The sequence below is a fragment of the Anser brachyrhynchus genome (genome assembly GCF_964034855.1).
Source record: "Anser brachyrhynchus genome assembly, chromosome: 8".
In the NCBI taxonomy this organism is placed as follows: Eukaryota; Metazoa; Chordata; class Aves; order Anseriformes; family Anatidae; genus Anser; species Anser brachyrhynchus.
In genome coordinates, this window is record NC_137702.1 from 22090390 (window position 1) to 22114842 (window position 24453).

General features: G+C 56.0%; 1 long non-coding RNA gene across 6 annotated transcripts; it reads right to left on the reverse strand.

Moving 5' to 3' along the window:
• Window positions 1-1000: 1000 nt before the first annotated feature.
• On the reverse strand, window positions 1001-22001 carry LOC308198842. Of its 6 annotated transcripts, XR_013954240.1 has the most exons (5): window positions 18827-22001; window positions 16522-18682; window positions 11940-12042; window positions 5838-11076; window positions 1001-1286 (listed from the first exon to the last, which is right to left on the reverse strand). It is a non-coding gene; the product is annotated as an uncharacterized lncRNA (long non-coding RNA). The 6 variants fall into 6 exon arrangements; XR_013954241.1 differs by having other exon boundaries at window positions 16522-22001; XR_013954244.1 differs by lacking the exons at window positions 11940-12042; window positions 16522-18682; window positions 18827-22001 and having other exon boundaries at window positions 5838-5943; window positions 7590-11919.
• Between the last annotated feature and the right edge of the window lie 2452 nt (window positions 22002-24453).

A 24453-nucleotide genomic window follows, 5' to 3' on the forward strand; every position in this document is an offset into this window, starting at 1 on the left:
GTTTTGCCCAAACCTAAAGTAAAAAGAGGAGGATTTCATGGGTTACGACCAGGCTTAGCAGCAGGCTGGGGGCAGCAGGGGCTCTGGAGCAGCGTGTCCCACCTGCTGGGCACTGCCCAGCCCAAAGCTGGGTCCCTCACTGTGTGCCAGGGGATGTCTGGAGCACCGGGGGTGACCTTCCCATCACGTCTCGGACCTCCAAGGAGATTTCCCTCACCGAGCGACTCGGTTTTCTTTGCGGCAGAGATAATCCTCCCCTCCTCCCCCTGCCGAATGCCCTGGTGTTGCACCAAATAGCAAAGCCGACATGAAATACACCCTCGTTTCCTGGGCCTCCTCTTCCCAGGCGTCCTGCAGCAAAGAGGAGCGGCGGAGCATCTGCTTTTCTGGCCGCAGCCCTCTTCCAGGGCTGGGTCTCTGTGTCTCTTCGGAGCTTTGAAACCTTTTCAGGCAAGGAGCAGCCGCGGCCTTGGACGAGGGGGCACAGCCATGGCTCTGCTGCACCTTCCCTGCACCAGCTCTTCATCTTGAGGCGGCCTCACCTTCCTCACACACCGTCTGATCCAAGGGGGGAACGCAGGGGATTTATTAAATCCGTCAGAAGACAGATTTAGAGGCTGCAGGGCACGGCTAGTCAGGAGGAAATTATTCCGAGGGAGGCTGGTATTTTTTCCAGCCTCGGTGTCTCGTGCTGCCCATTCCTTCGCACTTCATTAAGCTGCTCCAGCCCCAGCCACGGCAGCAGGAGCTGTAAATCACCACCACGGGCCCCGTGGCCCCCACCCCTCCCGACTGCCACCTTTTGCCACGGACACTCGGACACGAGCCAGCCCGAGCAGGAATCGGAGAGGAGAAATAAGATTTACAGGGGGGTGAATCTGGAAATGGCGCTGGACGGGACTCAGGTGGGAGTTACAGCTCTGGTTATGTGGCAGGGCATATTCCAGGGGTCGGATACCCTGTCTGGGTGTCAAAGTGCAAAGAGGTGAGAAGGCTGGCATGTGGATGTGCTCGCAAACGTATTTATTGCCTCTCTGGGGCTGCCTTACGTTTAAAATTTATGGTGCAGCCTCTCTTCCAGCAGCGTTTCCAGGACCCAGCGCTGGTTTCCAGGACCGCGGGGATGACTCTGGCAATTGGCATGCAGAGGGTTGCTCCTCGGCCCCCTCCGCCTGGGGTGAGCTTTTCCTCTGATCCCCGCCGCTTGCATCCCTCCTGCTCGCCTGCTGCACGCTGCAAAGCTGGCCTGGCGCTGAGCTCGGATGTTTTCTTCCAAATGAAGCTTCCTACAGTAGTAAAAAAATAAAAAAAAAAAACAAGGGAAACGTGGTTTGTGTTGCAACCAAGAATTATCCATGCCCCGTGGCTCTGCCCCATGCATGTGGTTACCTACGCAGGTATGGCAAAGCCCCCGGCACCATCCAGCCCCAGGTACCCTCTGCTCCAAGTCTCCTTTGCACGTCTCCACTCTCACACCCCCAAGAGAAGCCCCAAAGCCCCCCAAAAGCTGATGAATTCAGGTGGTCAGGCTCACCCCCCTGTGCCTGCATGCCAAGGAAGGCCGGATGCTCCAGCTCCTTAGGGCAGACGCTCCCCGTTGCTGTGCAATGCAACTCTCCTGGCAGCCAAGGGCTTCCCCAGCTTTCTTCTTCCCGCTCCTCACGGGCACTAAATCTCCCCAGCACGTGGGTGTATCACCCACAGAAACGGGCGAGCGAGGCTCTTCAGAGGGCCCTCGGTGGCAGGGGGACAGTTCTGCCCGGAAAACAGCTGCCGCTGAAGGTTCCCCTGCTGCTTTGCTCTGCCTGGGGCTACGAGCCCTCTGTTTCCAGCAGAAAAAAAAAATAAATAAAGAGGCTTTGAAATGTGCCTTTGCAACCCCTTTGTCCCCCTCCTGGTGCCATCCGTATGGTTTCACATCGGCGACACAACCCCCCTGGGCAGGGCTGTCTGATGCCGACCATCCTCTTCCTCGCTCACCATCCACGGCCAGCTCGTCTGATGGACCACAACGATTTTATTTAGCCAGGTTAGGGGACTATTACTGTTTTTTACATGTTTTTCCAGGGCAGGAGCACCCAGTGGCATCGCCAAGGGCTCCTTTGGCAGAGCCGGCAGGGAGCCCAGCTCCCCAAATGGCACAGGAGAGCTGGGGAGCTGTGCTGGAGTGGTGCGGGGAGCAGGCCTTCAGACCTCCTGCCTGAAGAGGGGGCAGTCCGCACGGCCATTGCTCCCACCGGCCTAGAAAATGGGAAAAAAGAAACCTTTAAAGCAGCTTGTTACACCTCTGGTGCCTTTGGGGCTGGAGCCCGTTTGGAGACAGGAGCCCTTTCCTGCTACAGCACTGTTGATAAGGAATAACCCAAGCGCTGGCTTGCTGGCAAGCTTTGCACAAGCAGGTGCAGAGCCCCATGCACGCCCCAGCCCCACGGCAAGCTCAGCACCCCAGGGCACCCCGTGCACCCCCGTCGGGTAGGGGCCCGCAGGCAGCTCCGTGCATCCCTCCCCTTGCACCAAAGCCGGTGTCATCCCCAGGACACCTCTGTTGAGCCCAGAGGGTGCGCACACAAAGGTCCTCATTAGCTGGGGAAAAAGACGTGGAAAGGCATTAAAAAATCTAGCACCTGCTCCAGGATCTCCATAGCCGAAGCTGAGAAACCACACTGCAGGTTTGGATGAATAAAAATAAACCATGCTCCCGTGCAAGTCTCTGGGCTTGGAGCACGGATGCGCTGCGAACTGGCTGGCTGCTAGGTTTTAGTGCATGGCCAGACACGTCCCTGTGCTGGGCAGCCTGTCCCAAAGATGTGACACTGCAAAAGGAAACCTGCCCAGAGGCAAAAATGAATCAGGCTGTGCAATGGTGGAGGCACAGGCCCTATCCTCCAGGCACGTGGAGCTCCTCTCCTGCAGCCCAGCACCTGGGGACGCCTGGGCATCCTCCAGCCCCGCCGCACGGGGCACGGCAGGGACTGAGGGAATAACGAGGTGCTGAAAATAAGGAAGCAGCAGGCGGAAAATAAATCACTCGCGGGAGCCCAGGGCTGGGAGCTGCGTCGAGAGGCTCTGGCTGGCTACGCCCTGATTTGTGGTCTGACCTCGGCCGCGCTGATTGAACTGCTCGGGCCCTGGCTTGGCTGGCTGGAAAACCGAGAGGAACAAAAAGCCGGATGGCCAGGCTGAGCCCGGAGTTTGCTTCTGCAGATAAATTGCCAGGAGGTGAGGAAATTGGCTGTGCGCTCAAACAGCCTGTCCTGGTGGGACAGCCATGGGGAGGGAGCTGGAGGCATCCGCTGGAGGATGCTCACACCCCAGAAGGTGCCTGTCTCTACCTCTCGCAGCAAAGATTTTATCTCGAGGCACCTCTGGCACCTGCCATGCTTCTCTGGGGGGACCCCAAGTGATGAAGGGCTTATTAAAGCTCAGAGGGACGGAGCAATAACCGCACCCCGCTCTCTCTCATTTTTCCCACAGCCCCCAGCAGCAGGAGCAGGTTGCTTCTGCTTCTGTTCCCATCTCTGGCCTTTCTGTGGCTGAAACAGTAAAAACAAACGGAGAGTTGTACCCTGAGGAATGGTGTGGATACAAGAAGCAGAAAAAAAAATCCTCTGTTATATATAAAAAGACATATATAAATGCTCATTTAGTGTTTGCCTGGATGCCTGCCAGAGCTGCATCTGCTCTTCAGACGGTCGAGTGCAAGACCACTATCTGGCTATTAGATGAGAAGAATTTCAATAATTTTTGGCACGTGCAGGGAGAGGGGGTGGGTACCTTTCTGGAGAGCCTTTCTGCACCTAAAGCTCACATCCACTGAATGCCATATGAAAGCTCCCAGGACACGCATTGTTATTTCTATTTTTTAGTGCTTTCCAAAGCTTGCACTGTTTTGCATGCCGAGCACCATGGCCAAACCAAGCGAGCAGCAGCTACCACGAGGTGGGCTCACGTCCTTGGCCTCGTGCTGAGGGCACTTTGGTGAGCCTCTGCAAACATGCCCGGTGTGCATTTCTTGGAGAAAACCTTCAGGGACCAAACGCCCTATTGCCAAGTGTTTGCAGGGATGGGAAAAAAAAATGTTAAAACAGAAAAATCCTAAATGTCGTTTCACCACCACTCCAAGCAGGTACACGTGTAGCTTTTCATTGCAGTGTGCTCAGGCTAGTTTAAACAGAGTTACCTGACTGATATATGCTCGTGTGCCTCCTGCTTTGTGTGCAAGAAGAGAATAAAATATCTTTAGTTTTGGTTTTCACATGAAATTTCACAGATATTTTCTTCTTTCATGTACCTCCAGTTTCCCAAGGGTTTTTCACTCTGGAAAGCAAAGCTCAAAAGGACTCTTGGGCTGTGGGCAAGACACCCTCAAAAGCCCTTTAAAAGCCCACAAGGCTGTATTGTGCAGACCCTAAAATGCTACCCTTGGTGCCCCACAGCACCAGCTCAGCAAATTAGGATTTTTGGGGTGAACTACCTCAGGAAGCCCTCGGGACACCGCCAGCTCACCTCTCTCCATGGGCTGGCAGAGCCCTTGGCATCTCTTTCTCCCTTTTTCCTTTCCATCTCTCTCCATAACCTCTTCGGAGATTAAAGCCATTTATTCGAAGCCAGGGAGGGAGAAATACAATTAGCAGGGCAGGGATTTATCTCCTGCAAGGCCCCCAGCAAGCACCGTGTCTGCTGAAACAAAAGCCTCCATTCGTATCGCTCCCATAATTGCATGAGCAGCCCCGGATCCGGGGATGAAGCATGGCCATTCCCAAGGAGTCACCTTCGCCGTGACGGGTCGCGCTGCTGCGTCCGTGCTTGGTTTGCTACGCCCAAGGCTCATGGGGCAGGATGGACCCCGGAAGCTGGGGAAAAGACCCCAAAATGGGCTTTTTCATTATATCCATCCCCGAAAAAGGCACGGGGTTGCTGAGTGGAGCTATCTCGGCTTTGAGGTGGGATGTTCGTCTGTGGTGCCTGGGATGGGAGCACGGAATTGGGAGGGGAACGCGTACTGCTGTGCCCCGCTGGGTGCTTGTGTCGTGTGTTAAACTGCACGGAAAACACGGTGTAAAACACAAAATAGTGCTTAATTAGGAGGATCCCAAGCCCTGCTGCGCTCGGGTTTGGCCTGAGGTAGGGAACAGAGCTGGAAGGGGGATATAGCAAGCAGTAAAACATAATCTGGGGATTACAGGCAGCAATTAGCACAGCTCACATCACCCCACGCTCCTCGCCTGTGGGCTCGGGGAGCAGGGCGAGCACCTCCGGAACCAAGCTCCCCAGCTTTGGGCAGGATCCATGCCCTGGGCTTGTGCCGTGCTGGGATGCTGGCAGCACGTCGGCATTGCCGTTCCTTAAGGAAATTCACACAGCAGAGCCTGGAGGACTCCGAGAAGTGCTGGCCCGGACCTGCGAGCAGGGGGAGAGGTGCTGGGGGCCGGGATGGAGCAGGAGCTGCGCCCCGTGCCCACCCGCCCAGCCCTGCCCTCGCCAGGGGGAGCGGGCACGTCGCGGGCAGCTTTCCAGAGCTGGGAATTAATTACAGGGAGCGCTCGCCTGCCAAGGAGGTGTCAGGAGGCAGCGAGCAACGTGCATTTCCCGGCCCCCGTGAGCCTGTTTTCCGAGGAAGACAGCTCGCATGATAAATCGGCACAGAGGTTTCGCAAACAGGCTGGGCCGAGCTGACCCCCTCGGACAGCTAATCCTGCATTTCTCAAAATCTGGGCCGCTTCCCAGCGAGCCGTGTCCAGGAGAGGGCAGGGCTGGCCACGGCCGCGCAGGGCGATAGGCATTTCGGGAGCCGGCTGCTGCCAGGATTTCCAGCCAAGGTCAGCAGAGAGTTTCACCTTTTTCCTTCTTGCTTCGGGAGCACAACCCCTTGCGAAGCCTTCGGGCTGCGCGTTGTTCCTTGTCCTGGTGCTGAGCCATCACCCAGGCTTTCCCATGTGTGCCCTGGAGAACACACCTGACGTTAACAGAGGGATCGTTTGCGAGAGGAGCTGCCCTTCCAGGAACAGGGGCAGAGCTCTGGCTGCTGTTTTGCAACGGGCTCTGCCCCTTGGCAGGGATGCTGGAGCCTCACCAAGCAGCGAGGGGAAAGCAGGGCTGGTGGAAGCCCACCTTGGTGCCAGCCCCAGCAGCTCTCCCCTGGCCAGACCGAAGGCAGGAGATGCAAGAAGTGACGTCTCCACGGGGAAATGCACTGGGCAGCTCAGCAAGCGCCTGCTCGACCACGAGAGACGGAGAAAGCAGCTGGGGAGGAAGAGTGGGAGCTGAGGAGGGGCCGGAGGAGCAGCCGGGTGGGAGAAGATGACCAGCGCAGGGACAACCAGAGCGTGGGGACACTTTCTGAGCATTGCTTTCTCCCAAAACAACACCCTTCCCTTATCCCCTCCAGTGACTCCCCTGGCCTTGCCCTGGCCGCAGCCCCTGTTAATGTTTAACCCCCCGGACAGGACAACAAGGGAGGTGTCACCCGGAGGCGTTGTCACAGGGAGGGGGGACACCTCCTGGCACCGGCGGGGGGACCTGCGTGCCCGCTGCCGTCAGCGTGCACCTCCGTAAGCCTCCGGGCTGAGCCGGGGCCAAGCAGCTTTGCCTGGGGCACGCGAGGGCAGGTGGCCACGAGCCACACGGGGCTGGTCCCAAGGGAGCTGCTGGCTTCAGCCGCCCCCCGGGAGGGTCACAGCCGAGCCACGGGGTGATGCACGGCACGAGCCGTGGGGTGCTCGGGGCCGGGGTTCGTCCAGCGGAGGGAAAAATACAGGTTCCTCGTAAGCAAACAGAGCTGGACTTTATTGCCTTCAAAATGCAACCAGCACAAACAGAGGCAAAAGTGCAAACACTGATAATGCCCAGAACATTTTGAGCTGTGCAAACAAGCCAGGGGTGGAGGGGGGGGTGTTGAAACGAGGGGGTGATGGGGAGCAAGTGAGGGATTTCTGCGATGCTGAGCCGGGGCTGGGGGTGGAGGCAGCCCCCGCGCAGCCAGGACAGATGCACTGCATGCACCTTGTGCTCCCCAGCAGCTCGCTCTGCCTCTCCCATCCCAGCCGTCCGAAGTGGTGATCCCTATGTTGTGCCGTATATCCTGGCCTTTCCCTGCCAGCTCCTTGCCCGGTGCCCCCAAGCCCCGTGCCTAGCACCCGTGCTCCTTGGGGCACGTTTTGCAGAGCACCCTGTGCCGTGCACGGGAGGCTCAGCTGGCGCCGACGGCCACCAGAGCACCGTAGGTGGGGATTAAGGTCCTCAAAGGATGTTCAGGCGTCGGCCTCCTAGGATTTAGGATTACCCAGCAAATTGGGAAAAGTCGGCCACTGCAAAGTGGGTCAAAAGAAAAAAGGGAGAGACCGTGGGCTGATCCCCGGAGAGCCAGGGAGGGTGCACGGTGCCGAGCCTTCGTTTCAGCCCAGTCACTGTGTCCCCAGCCCTGCACGGATGGATTACCTCCTTCTGCGGCTGTCTGACCGACTTGTCCCTAAGCCAGCTCGGGGGGGGGGGGGGCTTTTCTTATCAAACCCATGTCCTGCCCCTATTTTCACCCAGGCAGTAAGACCCGAATACTGGGGGGGGGGGGGTTGTTTCTTTGCTGGACCTACCTGAAATCAGCCAGTTTGGCGTGCTGTTGCAGAAGGGACAGGCAAACACCGTGGTGACACTGGCTTCTGGAAGGCTTGAGAAAACAGGCTAGAGCAGAGCACACAAACCAGCAAAAGACAGACGTACTGGGGTACGTTCTCTTGGTTTCGGACCAAATGATTTATTTGTTTTTAATCTAAACCTTCCTTTGCCTCTGCTCCTAACGTTGCAGTCTCTCCCGAGTGAGGATTTGGGAGATTGTCCCAGTTTGCCTCAATTTGCTGGCAGGGGAGGCCAGCGTGGGAGTTCCCAGCTGCAGAAGAGAGGTGCTACACGTCCCAGGTGACACCAACGGTAATTTCATCCCGGCGTGGCTTGTTGATACCCCTCATATAGAGCCCAGAAGGAGATCAGAGTCCCGTGTCTCAGGCAGGGGAGCAGCCAGACAGAACACATAAAACCAACAGTGCCCAAATTTTCGGGGGGCTCAGCTCAGCCCAGCTGCGCCCCCGGACCACCTGAGCCCCCCGACATTGCAGAGGATGCGAGGGGTGCTCGATGCCGTCGGGTTTTCAAAGCAAGCCCAGCTGTACCCGCCCCTCGGGGCACTGCGAGCTGTCAGGCTAAAAATTCACAGCTCCCTGGAGAGCAGGGAAGCTATTTTAGTGGCTCCAACACTGCAGCAGCCCAAATTATTTCCTGAAGCCTGCGTCAAGCTATTCAGGCATCTGGCTGTGCAGGTATGAGGCAGCTCGCTCAGCACTGCTGCTCTGTGATCATTTTGCTGTTTTCCCACACTTACATTTCTTCTCTTTGCTTCCAGGATGCAGGGAAATTATTTTTTTTTTCCGGTTCAGGATGGGGAAAAAAAAGGATTGTGTGTGTGTGTGTGTTATGTATTTGTGGCACCCGTGTGCCCATCCTGGCCTTGGAGCACAAAACAAACTCACCTGTAGTGATGACTGCATGCACCCAGCTTTTGGGCAGAAAGTCCTGCAGAAGGTAACACTCGTGCCTGGCTTACCTCGGGAAGAAAACCGCCAGGTTGCTGCCCATGCAGCCCGTCTGAGCGTGCTTGGGTTTCCTCCGAGGGCAGCTCGGTGCCCTCTGCCCGGTGCCAGCCCCACGGCGGGGTCAGGCGGCCGCATCACGCGCCCGAGCATCGCCGCCGGCTGGCACTCGGCAGCTGCTCCCCGCGGGTGCCAACAAATCCGAGCCTTTGTGCCGAGTCGCTCCCCCCCTTGCCTCCCGTTAATGGCCCCTTTCTGTGCCCGGGGAACGTGATCCTGCATCATCCCGTCCCGCTGCAAACCCCAGCACTGCTGAGTGCACATCCAACCTGGCCAGAGCCTTGGGTTTGGTAGCAGAGCCAAATTTTGGGTTGCTCGGTGGCGGTGCGTTCAGAAAGGTCCCTGCTGCTGACGGGCAATCCTTCGGCATTTGGCTTCCACCAAAACGGGCATTATTCTTCCGTCACTGCAGAAGCATCTCCCCATGGCACGCGTTTGGCAACCAAAGAGCCGAGTGGGCACAGGGAGCAGCCGTGCACAACTTCGGGCATCCCAGCACGAGGGCTGGAGCAGGACTGCTATTTGGACGCTGTCCGGGAACACTAAACACCTAGCCAAGCTGTTGTTCTCGTTTGTTATTCAGCGTTAAGGAAATCTGCACCATTCTCCTGTCATCCTCCCCATCCCGGAGGATAATTGATGCTAACGTCATTTCATTCTGGTCCAGCTGCCAGGCTCGGGAACAGATGTTTGATTGTTCGAGCCGAGCACAAAACAAAAACCAACCCCAAAAGCAACAAAACCCAGCTAATTTGTGCTTGCGGTGAGGTTAGCCGCAGCTTCCTCTCCCCAGAAACACTCAGAGAGGGAACGACAGCCCCAGAGAAGCCCCAGACCTCCAGGAGAGGCAAGATTTATACCCCCAGCACAGATTCGTGCTGGTATTGCCAAGGAGGACCACAGAGCAAGGATGCACATCCTTAAGCGTCTTTGGGAAGCTACCACCAGGCAAGCTGTGGAGCAAGTGGAAAATGCTGCACTGGCTGCCAAGAAGAAATGTATTCAAAAAAAAAAATTGCTTAAAAAAAAAAAAATCCTACCCAAACCAACCCTCAAGTGAATGGATATTTAATATTCATGTTCTCTCTGGCAGGAGCGCCCCTAAACATAAGCGTGGCACTTCTCCCATGCAGTAGAAGTGGGAAATGCTGGTACCTGTCACTCGAAGTGGGGACGAAGGGCACAGCTCTCTCCTTGCTGCTCCTGCAGATGGTTTTGCCGTAGGTGAGAGCTGGCCCATGAAACAAAAGGCTCCAAAAGGCAAATTGCTCGGGTGCTCTTCCCTATACGGCCAGGGCAGGAGGCATGGGGCTGCCGGTGAAGCTGACGTGAGCATCTTTTGACACCTCCCGGTGTGTGCCACATGCCTGTCATTGCTGCTGGCAGCATATTGGGTTTTCTCCCTGTTCCACGAGAGGGAGGTGGTACGGATCTGGTCCTTTTAATTCAGCTGGGTGAGCATCAAGGCTAGTGAGTCACTGCGTCCCCTCCTTCGCCTGGTGGCAGCTGCCCCAGCTCCCAGCACCTTCCCACCTCTGTCCCACGGCTAGGCTGCCACATATTCCCTGCGGAGGGATGCTGAGGGGGTCTCTGATGCCTTCAGGGTGTTAAAAATCTGCAGGGACAGCCCGCTTTGGGGAAGCTTTGGGTGCTCCAGAGCTGCCCCACTTCTCCAAGAAGCCCACGGCGAGCTCCGTAGGTGCGCAGTGGCTGCATGTACATGTGCGCAGCTGAAGCAGGCAGCTTTGTGAGCCCCAGCAGCCAGGCAGGGGCTGCTTTCAGCGGTGATTCAAGCACTGGGGCGGCCGCCTGCTTGAGTCACTCGCCGTCCAGCCCCAGCCCTAGCGGGATGTGTCACGTCGGCGCTGGTGACGAGGTCTGTGCACAGCCAGTGGTGTCACACTGCTGGCCACGCATCCTTCCCGCATCACACCCCAGTGATGCTGGCACCCAAAAGCCTCCCTGCAGCCCACGAGCACCCTGCCACTCGGGCTGCAGCCAGCAAAAAAGTGTCAGTGCTCTGCCCAAAACCCTCGCAGCCCACGTGGCTCTCAGCAGAGAGACAAGAGACCTTAGACGAATTGCATCAGCACACCCTGAGATGCCTTCAGGAGATGTGCTGGCCGGCTTTAACCCCCCTGCATCCCTCTCTGATAGCTTTCTGCCCTTCCCAGCTTTTGACTCACCACGCTGCCGACTCATCGGTCCCTCCAGCGAGCACAGTACGCTCTGGCCTTCTCCTTGACGTCCCCGAGGTCCCCACCCCTCCCCGGGACAGGGTGACGATGTTTCGGCACCCGGAGCGTGGCCCCCACCTCTGTGCCCCAAGACACTTGAGCCCCGGCTCAGCTGCTGGCTCTCGGAGGAGCGGGATGGGGACACGGAGCTGCGGGCTGGAATTTCACTTGCCGCGGGGACCTCGTGCCTGCGGCGCGCTCTAAAAATACAAATAAAGCGGCGGGTGGTGAGAAACCCACCCTGCTCCTGCGGAGGGTCGGCCAGTCCCTGCCCGCTGCTCCTGCAGCAAAGAAATCAAGCTGAGGGCTTAAAAAATTGGCCTGATCCTATCCTTCCCCAGTGCGAGCTGAAGAATATAGCTGGAAATCCGCAGCTGCTCTCTGAAATCCTCCTCTCCCGTGGCTGGGACAGGCTGTGCCGCCCAGCCTGTGCGCTCCATCTGTGCCCAGCCAGTTTTATTTTTGGGGGGTCCCCCCCGTGCTCCCTGCTTTGCTCAGCCAGAGCAGCCGAGCTCGCCCACCCCTGCCAAAACGGGCTCCCCCATCGCCCCGCGCCACACAGCCCAGCACACGGCACCCCGTGCCCTGACACCCCCGAGGAGCCGCCAAGGTCCCCGGGCGGGGAGCAGCTAACGCAGGGCGCCGATCGAGTTACAGGCCAGCTATTGTATCATGTTTACTCGCTCCCCGCCGCATATCCTGTGCTCGGAGGATTCCTGGAAGCTGGAGCCCATGTCGCACCCTCCCTGCCCTACAAACACGCCGGCTGTGCCGAAAGCAGATCCCCGCACGTGACCGTGGCCAACCTCATCCCTCCTCCTCCTCCTCCTGGCTGCATGCTTATCGCTCCGGGCTCCAGCACAGGGCTGGCTCCATCTCTTTTTATTGCTGATTCTTTTCCCCGCCTTGCCTTCCCGTCTCTTAATTCAAAGCAGAAAGGGTGACTCCGGCAGAAGCGAGGCGAGGGAGCTGGAAGAGCCCAGCCCACGCTGCTGGTCGAGCCCTGCCCTGGGGTGAATCAAGGATGTGAGTCAGGGGCCAGCCCCGAGTGGCACCGACAGACCTGGGGTCTGTGGGGTCAGAGGATGCTGCAATGTGTCCCCTTGCTGCGCCAGGATCGTGTTGTTGCGGGAAGGCTGCCGGTGGGCATCGCTCCCGGGGAGGCCCTGAAAAAAGCAGCAACTTTAATTTCTCCCTCTCCTGTATCCCTGTTACCTCCGAGCGTCACTGCTGGAGGAAGGAAAGGTCCTGGGAAAGGCTGTCCCAGCCTTTGTGCACTTTGTGCTTCCATTTTGTGACCCACCTCCTCCAGCCTTAATGCTGGCACAGGATGAGGCCCCTCTCCAGCCCGCCATCCCCAAGCCCCTCTGTGGTCACAGGGGGAGGACGCTGGGTGCTTACAGAGGCTGCTCAGAGGGATCCTCAGCCTCACCCTGTGCCCTTCTGGATGGGCACCACGTAGCCAGCAGCGAGCAGCGGGGTCCTGCCCGCAGCATCACCCCTTTGCAGGGCACACAAAGGCTTCGTGTGTCTGCATCTTCCTATTTTTATTCAAGATCTCTTTTTAAGACAGGCTGTTAACTATCCTGAGTTGACCCCAAGGTTTCCCTTGGTTGTATTTACACGTGCAGGAAGCCAAAACTCTCAAAGACTCGTGCACGTGTCTGACACGAGGCACCTGCACCTCTCCTCCGTGGCAGGGGAAGCAGCTACAGGCCAAAAGTTAACCCACACCCGCTGAGTCCTGCCTGCGGTGGGCATCAGTCCCATGGGAAAAGGAAACCAAGCACTCGTGCTGCCCAGTGAAAAACCCCGTTTGGGCAAGAATATTTCAGGAGGCAATGGGCTGATCTGCAGTGTGCCTGCCCTGTCCAGGGCTGCCCTGGCACAGCGGTGATTTGGGAGGACACCCGTGTGGGTGCGTGAACGTGAGTTCTCTGGACACACTTTCAGCATAAGCTCGGTCTCTCCATCACATCTGCGTGCTCCTGCCCCCTTCCTCCACCCACCCTCCCTCCCACCTCCCCTTAAGCACAAGTCCACGCGTAAGCCCAGGCACGAGCCCTGTTAGCAGCCAGGCTCCTGTCAGCACCCACTATCTCCTGTCCTCAGCGAACTGCTTAAAAATAACAGCGGGGGGACATTGCTCCACCGCAGGCATTTTCCATGGGGTTAGCACGGCCAGACCGGGTCATAGGGCTGCTTTGGGCAAGACCCTAATAATCCTCTCCTCAATTCCCAGCACTGTGGAGATGGAACCGCTCCGTCCCAGCTCATCCCAGGTCCCACATCGGGGTGCTGAGCTTTGGCTGAGCACCAGGAGAAAGCTTCCAGACCCCTCTGTCCCGCTTTGGGGTGCTTTTTGGGGTGCTCTCCTCCTGCCCAGCTGGGGAGCGAGCACGCCGCCTCATTGTGCTGGGGCAGGGAGGGTTTCACTGGCCGTATTATTCCTAGCTGGCCCGGAGTCCCGGCAAAACAAAAGCTCCTTCCTTGCCAAAAGGAGGGCTGGTGAAAGGCAGCCACTGCAGATGAGGGCTGGGCTGTCGTCTGGGCTTCCGAACTCTACATTTGGGTGTTTAAATTTAGCCCTAGATGGGAATTTTGCAGACGTGAGCCCTTCTGGTCAGCCGGCAGCGCGGCCAGCACCGACAGGAGCTTTTGCCACGGGCTGTGCCCAGCGAGCGCCCTTCCTTCCCGGGGCAGACCCCTGGCCGCCCACCAGAAACCACCCAGACGCACTGGGGGCAGCCGCGATGGCTGCACAGGGCAGCCCATTTTGGGATAATCTGGGGTTTTTTTGGCCACCTTGAGACAAAGGAAGACGCCTGCAAATTTTTCTCTCCGCTTCAGGCAGATGACCAGCCTGGCCACAGAGGACACTCCAGAAGCGGTGGAGATGTCAGGAGATGATGGAGGCACTAGCAATGCCTTGTGTCGCCTGCTTTTTGCTTGAAAGTCTTGATGGTTTTGGCCTCATGCACTCCAGTCCTTCAGGCTGCCCATCCTTGCCCTGGGAAGGGAGCCAAGCCCCACGCTTCCATTTTATCACCCTTATTGTCTCTCGTTCTCCCAGAGCATGGTAAATGGCTTCCACGAAAAAGTCTTGCTCACAGTGTTTCTCCCATCTGCGTTTAGACCCCCAGATAAGATGGATGCTCTTTTTTCCCCCATATACATGATCTGCACAGCCACGTTTCCATAGTGCTTGACCTCGCACCTGGGACGCTGGGCACGGTCCCACGCTTACCCCAGGCTGCCCAGCTCCGTGGCCCCTGCTTGAGTTGGCCACTGGAGCCAAAGCAGCCAAATAAGAAATCAGGAGGAATGCTGTTTATTTGCTGGAGTTCTGCAAACAATTAATATGGCCTTGTCCTTTGGATGAACCTGGTTTGATAAGGATCCTATTCGTATTCCAGTGATTCCTCAAGAACAGAAAGTTGAGTGCAAGCAAGCAATCCAGCTCCTGTCTGCTCTGTGCCTGCAGGCTCCTGCCCCTGGGCAGAGAGATGCTCCCAGCTTTCACATTTTTTTTGCATAAATCCAGTGGCGCATGCGAATTACCCTATAAATGAGGAGGGAGGAGCAGGGAACGGTGTGGAACTGCTCCTACACAACACGGCACGAGAGCATTTCATACATCATTTCTCCTGCAACTGCCTTCCCCAGAAATCCAGACCCGTCATGTTCAGACCTGATGTATGCGGCCACCGACTGGCTGCTAAATGCTAGACAGTTGTAGCCAATTCCTTTATACCCCCAAATTAGAATACAAGGATAATGCAAACAGCCTAATGCCCAATCCTGTGTCCTATTAAAACTGGGGGGGAAGCTGATCCTCTCCACACACAGCTCCCTAGGGATGAGATGGGTTTCACTGCTCTGCGGCAGGATTCAAATGCTGCAAGAATGTTGCACAGAAAGCTTTTGAGCCCAGCAAGTCTCTAGGAGACACAAAAGTAGCTTTGTCGACAGTCTATCAGCCCTCTTTTTCTTAAACAGCAATTCTGACTCAAAGATAAATACACAACGCACGCAGAACTATGTGCTTCTCTCTAGGAAGGAATCTGCGAGCACACACGGCCATGCACGGGCTGGGAACGGCAGCAACACAGCCAGCTCTGCCTTGAGAAACTTCTCATGACGAGGGGAACCCCGTGCCACTGTAAGGTTTCACTGAGTCGCTTGAAATTTTGCTCTGCTAAATTTGTGGCCCGTCAAGAAACAGGGATGTGAGGAAGGTGCTGCCTACCGCATGGGAGTATCTTAACGCAGTCTCATAATCAAGCTTAGATGCTCTGCTGAAGCGTTGGTTGATCCTGAAGAGCCTTGAATGAAGTTTAACTCTATTTAAATCAATTCCGTTGTTCCTAAAATACCCACCTTTCCCCTGAGAAAAGGTTCTGGTCACTCAGAACACCCATGGGGAGCAGAGCTGAGTTTCATGGGGTCTTTGACCAGCAGAGACTTCGTGTTGTTCCTCCAGGGTGGGCTGGGCTTGGAGACGGATTTGATAACCGAGCAACACTACTAAATCCACTACTAAATCCACTACTAAACCCAAAAGGAAAATTAGCAAGCTACGAGCATAACAAGAACATTTTGCAAACTCAGTCTCCATTGCCCAAAGTCACGTCGTTGCTTTAGGCTCCCAAGAATCCCTAATATTTCTGCAAAGGCTTATTTGGCCTTGGCTGAAGGAACATGGTTTTAGACTCAAGCTCCTCAGGGTCAAACCCTGTTCTCTGGCTGCAAAGTGCCACCCCCTCACACTTCTGTGTGGTTGTGTAAATATATAAGGCAACTCTCTGGGTTTTTAACACCCTACTGATTTATAATCAGGTGTGCACGAGAGCAGACCTTCCTGGGTCAAATCAAAGAAAAAAAAAAAAGAAGACAATGGAGGTGATTTTTGTGCTTTAAACACTTCACATGCAGAGAGGTGACCCTAGCCCCCCCGCACACCTTGCTGCACAGGTCACGGTAGGCATCCCACCAGCAAGGATGCGGGCTGGGGCTGGTGGGGAGGACAGCCCTGCCTCGCCAATCCCCCCACCGGCAGCTCGTGTTGCCAGGGCCTTCAGGTCTGAACCTTTGGAAATTAGGTAAAAGGGCTGAATGCTTTTTTCCTACCCTCCCGGCAGCCCCTGGCCTAGCACAAGCCCTCTTCCTGCTGGGCGCGTGAGGGAAGCAGCTGGGATGAAGGATTAACTCTCACCGTCCCAGGGGTTTTCCAAATACACGGAAAGAGATACATCCGAAGGACTGATGGATCCCCTCCAGCCCCCGTAATAGGGATGGATATTAAGTGGATTTCATTCTGGAGGACAGAGCTGCTTCAAAATCCCACAGGATGGGATTTTTGCATCCCAGGTAGAACTAAGCATCCCTATGCTGAGGAGCATCCTAGACCTGGAAGGACTCAATGCACCCTTCCTGGAGCAGTGCCAACAGCCCAGACACCCACTCGTGATGCCCCTGGGCACATGAGCGTGCCCTCCAGCTGGGAGTGGAGGTGGCTGTGCGCTGGGCAAGGCCGGCACGCCGGTGACAGAGGCAGCTCCATGCTGGCATCACACCCACCCGCTGCCCACCCACGTGCTGACGCTCGCCCCGTCCCGGGAGGCAAGGCATCATCACCCACTCACCCCACGGCCACGCATCCCTCCCCGCCAGGACCACCCGTGGATGCTCCTCGAGAAGCCCCCATCCTGCCGGACCCATCTGCGTGCCCCACTGCCGCGTTTCGGGGCTGGGGAGCTCTGCGCAGCCAGCCTCCCCCAAACCTCGTGACAGCACGGCCGGCATCTCGCTGGCAAGGGTTCAGGAAGCTCGGCAGGGCAGGGGAAGCACAACAAAAGGCCCTTTGTTTCTCCTGCCTGGTCCCAGCCCCGCTGTCGCACCTCCCAGGTGGGGTCACCTTTCCGCGGAAAAGCCTCCAGCGGAGCAGGGGAGCTGGGAGCGATCCAGGCAGGATGCGGCCCCAGGGATCCAGCAGGGTCATGTCCCCATCCCTGCCCGTCTCCCACCCAGTGTGCCCCTTTCCCGGAGCCGTGGAGCTGAGAGCTGTGCAAAGCACTGCATGTGCTCTATCTTCTCGCTTTAAGCCCTGTTTACATGGGAAAGTCATGAGGAATAGGCTTAAAGGTGTCAAGCACCTGGAGTTTGCAGGGAATTGAATTATCTCCTACCGAGACAGCTAGGAAAACCCCAAATTGCTGCTGACACAGCTGCTTCTCCAGGTCTGCGATGGAGCCACAAACCTCCCAGCCAAGCACAGACCACGAGCAGAGCACCTGGTTTGGTGCTGGCTGTGTCTCTGCTTGCACGCTGCTTGTTTTCTTTCCTCTCCTGACAAACTCTGCCTTGCCCGGAGCCTGACACCAGCCCCACGGCCACAGCAGTGCCAGCACTGATCAGAAAACACAGTCTGTCTGCCTGCGGGGATCCCACCGAGAAATAAATCTCCCCTCAGCACCGGGGCCAGATGTAGCTACAGCAAAAGAGGACCACTTGGAGAATATCATCGTGTTCTTTGTCTGCTCTCTCGGCTCCCCGCGTGGAGAAAGCCCCCCCTGGAAAAAAATGCCCTTGGCTACTAAACATCTGCAACTCCTATAAAACATCAGCTGGGGGCATTAAAAAGGAAAGTGGGTGCCCAGCAGGGGGGACTGCGCTGCCCAAGTTCTGCTTGGCTGCTTTTGGCAGCTGGGAAGCTGGGAGCTGGGCTCGCCTGGCAGCTCACGCCTCTGCCACCACCACGAGCTCCCGGCTGTCCCCGTCCCCTCCCCGTGCCCAGGGGAGCAGCAGGAGCCAAGCTGGGACCCGGTGGGGTCGTGCACCAGGTGCTGCTCCCACCCCAGGCTTTGCTGCTGAACCATGCTAGCAAAAAGGAAAATGATTTTTTTTGCAAGCTGTCTGCCACTTCAACATATTTGAGATGCTAGAAGCACGCATCCCATGCCCCAACTCCTTTTGCTTTTAAATAATGCCGACTTCAAGACGTGCTGTTAGGAGGAGCTGGAGCAAGGGCTGGATGCTGAGTGCAGGCACGGGTTAAGAGCTGCAGCGTGGAGCCGTCTCCTCTCTGCATCGGCTCCGGCAGTGGGCGAGAGGCTTCTTACAGGCGGCTGTGCTTCCCTGTCCTGCCCACGAAGTTAATCATTTCTCCGCTCCGCTGACGACAGACTGCAGGAACATGCTCATGCTCTGCCTGGCCTCGTTACTCAGCGCTTCCTGGTCCTCCTCCTCCTCCTGTGACCAAAGGCAAGGGCTTCGATGGGGCAGCAACCTGGGCTGGTTGAGCACGCAGCATCCCGCCTGAAGTGCCGTGCAGTGACAGCCACGCACAGCCCCCTTTAGCTCCCAGCACCAATAATCGTGCTATGTGGTGGCAGGCGATTAAACAGCATCTCTTTTCCCCCTGGGGTGAGCAAAACAATATTCCTCCCTGTCTGTGCAAGAGCAAAGCGATGGGAAGGATGCAGGGTGGAGTAAAAATTAATGAGGTGTCTCCCCCTCTTTCGATTCTCTCTTGCCGCATAAGGTTTAATGGTTGGAACGCAATCTGAGATCAGCAGATGTCAGCAGAGCGGAAAAAGCGCGCCCGTGCAAATGAATTACAAGCCCAGCACACCCAGCCAAACCTAGAGATGGAGCAGAAACGTGCAAGGCAGTAAACCCTGTGCAGCTCCTAGGAAAGCTGGACCAAATCAGACAGAAGAAGCCACCCCTGGGCACAATTCACTCACCAGCCACTCCTGCTACCTCCGCCATGACCGGGCACAAGCCACCACTATTTCCATTCTCCTGGAGTGAGCATGGGGGTGCAAAGCAGGGAAAAAGCTCTGAGGGTAGCAGGATGCCCAGAAGAGGGCCAACACCTCCTCAGGACACAGGTGCCCCGTGGCAGGGACAGCCCAGGGAACGGTGAGGGCATGGGGCAGTGCTTACATGGGGGCAGCCTCACAGGGCAGGTGCCCGCAGGCAGCAGTGCCCACGGAGCAGCTCCTGCCCAAGATGAGAAGGACCAGCAGCACCCACAGACACATCTGCTCCCACTTTCTCTGCTTTCTGTGCTGCTGACTTTCAAAACAAGCATGCATATTGCATGCTTCAGAGGAGGACTGTCCAGCAGCGAGAGCTCAGAGACTTCCTTGCACAACCAAAATCCCACCCAGCACAGCCCAGCTCCTCGCCCTCCTCCTCCAGCAGACACCAGTAACATCATACATGATTATTCCTGTGCAAAGAGCACCTCTCCTCCCCAGAAACCCCCAAAGAACCATGTCACCAGACTGGGAGCCCAGTTCAAAGCTGGTACACAGCACCTCAGCACCGAGGCCAAGCAGAATTGCACCAATTTCCACCAGCTGTAGGTCTGGCCCAGCTTAGCTGAGAACACTTGATCTCTTCCCAAAGCGCTGCCAGCTGGTTGAAATACAGCTGCTGCTTAAATAGCACCCACAGAAAATCAAAAAAAAAAAAAAAAAAAAAAAGGGCCTTCCATTATTTACAACAAAGGGGAAAAAAGACAAGTATTGCAGCATTTGCTTTAGATTTCGTTTGAGCATTTTCCACCGGGTGCCAGCAAGATCTGCAGACTTCTGCAGAGCCTGCTTGGCATCACTACCTTGGTTGTACTGAGCCTTTCCAAAACCCCAACCTTTGCAGAGATTTCTGTTTTACTGAGACCAGCAGAAGCCCCGCATTGCAATGACATGATCCCCTCCAGCTCGAGCAACCCCAGCAAGCCCAGGCTGCCTCTTGGCAAGATGCTACGTGGACCACCGCTGGCTTTTGTTTGGAGAGGACCGTGTAGGCTCGTGCCTGCCCAAGCAGACGCTCACGCTGCTCCTAATCTCTTAATGAGATATTTCCTCCCAGGTCTCCAGCCCACAGTGGCAGTGTCGCTCGCTGAGGACTGGCACAGTTGTTTGCCAGAAGGGAAGGCATCCATGCCGCAGTGAAAGCATTTTAAAGAGCGGATGGAGACCTTGCCAGGAGAGCCAGCCACATGGAGAGGTGGAAAAAATGGAGCCAGTTAATCACCCCGCATGTGTTATCTGTCTGGATGGAAAATAGTCTGAAAATATCTTGTATTTCAGGGCAAGCGCATAGTTTTCGGCGATTCAGCCAGCTGAAGCCCTGGCCTCTGAGCTCCTGAGTCGGGCTGAGCCCTGCTCCAGGCCCAGCTGTTGCAGGGCAGCTTCCCAAATGGTGCCGGCACCCCGACAGCACCGCCTGGGCATGGCTGCCCAACCTTCAGCTTGATGTGTGGCTCAGGGCCCCCAGCCAAGGAGAGGAGTTGAGCACAGCACCTTCTGGGGGTGAAGGAATGGTTGGTCCGAGCATTTGAAGGGCACCAAGTACCTGCACGTCTCTGTGCTCTCCAGAATCCCACAGGTTCAGTTCAGAGGGGGAGGAGGACCCTACTTGCTCCCTTTCCCACTGTTTTAGGCTTTTTGGCCAAGATCTGGATCAGGGCAGAAGCAGCTGAGCCATTCCACCAGCTGCTCAGCATCTCCACAAGCCATGAGGATGGGCTACAGCCACCCAGCTTGTGCTGAGGAGTAAGCAGCCCGGACCTGGATCTGATTATTAATTCTCACTTTAACAGCATGTTTAGCACTGGGGAAAGCTGCCAGCAAAAACTCTGGAGTCTTACCCACCCACGAGACCCGAAAACACACGGCAAGGCATGACTGCTGTCAGCTTCAACCCAAGGAGAAGAAGTGGGCCTTTTCTTCTGAACTTGGGTGGCCCATGCCTGGTGCTGAAGCTCATCAGTCCTGAGTGCAGGGGCTGAAGGAGCTGGCTCAGGCTGACGGGGAGCCCACAGCACCCTGCCGAGCACCCACTGCTGTCCTGCACCCTTCAACCAGCTGGGTGCGGGATCTCCAGGGCTCCCCAGGTTGTAGCAACATAGAATGAGCTGGGCTGGGAGGGACCATTAAAGGTCATGTAATTCCAACCATCCTGCCTTGGGCAGGGACATCTCTTGCTGGATCAGATTGCCCAAAGCCCCATCCAACCTGGCCTTGGTTTGACAAGGGTAGAAATTCCTCCTGCAGATGTGGCACCCTTGGGGGACAGCCAGTGGTGGGACAGCGTGGAGAAGCAGTCAGCAGCACCAGCGTGGCGTTCCCCAGGCTCTGCACCCTACCTTCTCAGCGTGCAGCCCCTCATGCCGCCGTATTTCGGCCTAGAGCTGTAGAAGTCTCCACTTCCATTTTCTCCCCCTCGAGCCTTTAAGAACAAGCATAACCAAAGCCACAGGGCACGGAGAGTTCAACAAGCACAGCGGGAGAGGAAGGTCCCGAGGCGTGGTGTGCAAGCCCGGGCCAACCTCCCCGAGCGGCCAAGGACCAGGCTTGCGGAGAGGAGCGGTGGGCACAGCCTGTTGACAAAGGGAACGACGGCTCCGCACCAACGAGCTGGCTCCTGGTGGGGGATTAGAAACCTGGGCACGGCCCTCCTGTTCCTCCCCGCGACCCGGCTGTGGCTGGAGGCAGGGATTAGGCCCAGCGGCAGAGGAATGCGGCTCCTTCCCGCTGCGGCCTCCAAGTTGGCACCGCGTCCCTGCTCAAGACGCGGCTTACATAATGCAGCTTATGAAAGCAAAATAGCCCGGCCATGCCAGCCTGTGGGCAGGCCAGGATGGGGAGGAAAAAAGGGGAAAAAATAAATATACAAAAAGCCTGCGCAGTCCCCTTGCACTGCTGCCCCAGCAGATGCAACTCTCTTGCACCATCTCAGCAAGGAAGGGAGGAAAAGAGCAGGGAGGGAGAAGGCATAGGAGAGGAAACGGCCCCAGTCCTCCAGCAAGGATGAAGATCTGCAGTCCTGGTGTTCCTTCTGGAGTCTCTAGACATGGCTTTCCCCCCCAGTTTCCTGAACTGTTTCTCCCCAGCCAGGCAGGCTCCCATTGAAGCCAACCCAGGAGTGCTCTGCATGCAAGGCCCCTGCTTTGTTTTCAAACCCTCAGCAAGTCCAGCCCACCATGAGTTCCTCGGGAGCCTGGGTGCTGGTGGGGAGCTCCAAGGAGTGGCTCGGGGATGGGGTAATTCGGCCATTAATAGCTCTGCCAGGAATGGTCTTCACTAACTTGTGTGCATCTTCCCTTTCACCTCACCTCACGAGTTTCATGGTTGCTGACAACATGTCCACCTGCACCCTCTGTCATTTTTCAGCACCAGAGCAAGACAGGCAGAGCTAAACCAAATCCTGTGTGGCAGCAAGAGAGCGGATGCCTTGCTATATACAAGCAAGGGCTGCTGGCCAAAGGATGCTGAAGCGCTGGTCCTCAAATCGTCATCGAACTCTTCCCAGCTGCAGAAGCACGTGGGCTGATACACACAGCCAGCTTTGGATCAGCCATCACCCCAACACAGATGATCCACTGGCTGTGTTACATACAGGCCTAGATGTCCCAGGAGCCTCATGGAGAAACCTCATGCGGGTTCGGAGCAGCTCTCAAGAGCAAGAAACTTTTGTAGGTCACAAGCTTTAGGTTTTCAGCAAAGCGAGAATCTGGGCTTGGACTGCCCAGCTCGAACTGGGGGAATCTTTGCATTGAGTCCTTGGCCAAGGAGGCAGGAACATGACAGAGCCTCTGGGTTTTAGGGGCTAATCCTCAAGAAGCACCCAGCCCCAGATCTCATTCCCTCCAAAGACATGGCCAGGCACCTCCAGGCAGCTGGGAGAGGCACTGACCCACATCATCTCCACCAGGGATGGAGGAGACCCTGGAAGTGCTTCAGAGCAGACAGCAGCAGGGCTGGGGCTGCCCAGAGCCCTCCTCCACATGTTCTCCTCAAAGTCCTTCATGCAGGAGCAGGGCACAGTCCCTGAGCACCCAGCTCTAGGGCAGAGCAGATCCACAAGGAGCGAACCAAGATCACCATTTCCTCATCACCAAGTGACGCCCTTGGGCACCCAGATGGGTTGCGCCAGCTCCATGACCCAGTGACTAACAGGCCCCATGATCCACGTGAGCTTGGGAAAGCTGTTCTCTCTGTGCCTCAGATCCTACAGATTGGCCCCTTTATCAGTAAACAAACAGGGTCAGGGATCAGCCTAAAAGCCACAGGAGCCAGCAGGGTGAAACCCCCTTCCCTAAACACCACACCGCCCTGGAGGAGCTGCAGGAGGCATCTCAAGGGAGCAAGGCAGGGCTGCTCTGATAGCACCAGGCTCAAGCACGGGTAGAGGATCTTTTACTCCAGCTTAGCAAAAAGGATAATCTAGAGAGATCAAATAGGCCCACTAAAATGCAAAAGGAAAAAAAGAGGGGGGTAAGGAGGACAGGGACTGGTGTGAGCAGCATCAGGGCACAGTGAAATTGTGAAAGGGCAGAAGAAACCCAAACAGACACTCCTGATTCATGAGGCGGCTTTTCAGGAGGGAAAAAAAGACCTTGCTTACTCACCGTAATTGGGTTACTAGATCCTTGTGCTAAATGACGCTGTGAGGGTAATCTTGGTTAGCTCATTTGCTGCAGGCTGTATTTGAAGAGAGTTGTGGCTAATCTGATTTTGATTGCCTTAAAATTCAGTTATAGGGAACCAAGGGAAAAGCGTGGCATGTGAGCAGATGTATTAATCGTTTTGGAGCAGGCTTGTCTCATAAGCTGGCATTTGATTAAAAGGGAATGCACTTCAAAAAGCTGGTGCTATTTTTGGCTGCCTTGTTTCAGAGCAGTCGGTGGTTCCTGACACCCTGATGCGCCCAGCAAGCCCTTTGGGACCGATACCTGCATTTTCCTGTATTTGGTGAACCTTTCTGTATAATTGTTCACATTTTAAGGGTGTGTGTATAAACACAGAAAAGGGATTCACTTCCTCCTGGGAGGCTTAGATTAAAAGCCAAAATGTTTTATATAAATACATAAACAGTAAACTCAGCTTCTGAAGATTTCAGTCGCAATTTGCAAGAGCCCCATAGTCTGAAGAGGAAGCCTTTCTACCACACATAGCTGGGAAAGGGCAGTTAGGTGGCTGCAAAGCAGGCTCAGCAAAGAGGCTTTAGGCAGAAAGTCAGAAAGAAATGTCTAGAGGAAAGGAAGGATTTTTCCTTCTAATTCATTATAGCCTTTTTTACATATATTTTCCATAATCATCTGAAAGCACTCTTTGTTTCAGGCCTGTTCTCAACTGGGTAATTGTCAAGGGAGTGAATAAAATGCTTCCTCAGCTGAGAACAAGAGGTGCAATTAAACATCAACCACCTGTCCTAAGTTTATGTTCAAGGCAAGGGGACGAGCACAGGGCTGAATCCCATTCCCATCACCATACAGCCATATACTCACAGCCCTGTGCTATGGGATGCAGGGGCACAGAGAGTGTAATTTGGGGCCTTGGTGAAGAAGGTGCTGCCTTGAATCTTCCCCAGAAGGGTGATGCAGAAGACAACTTGGCCCACAAAACTACGACAGCAGAAACAGCCTCACCAGCCCAGCAGGATGCTTGTGTGTGGTTAAGGCATGGTTAAGGATGGGAGCTGTTAAAGTATCCACCCCTGAAGTACCCTGCGGGGAGCTAGAGTAGTGCCATAGGCTAAATAAAGGACTCTGGGAGCAC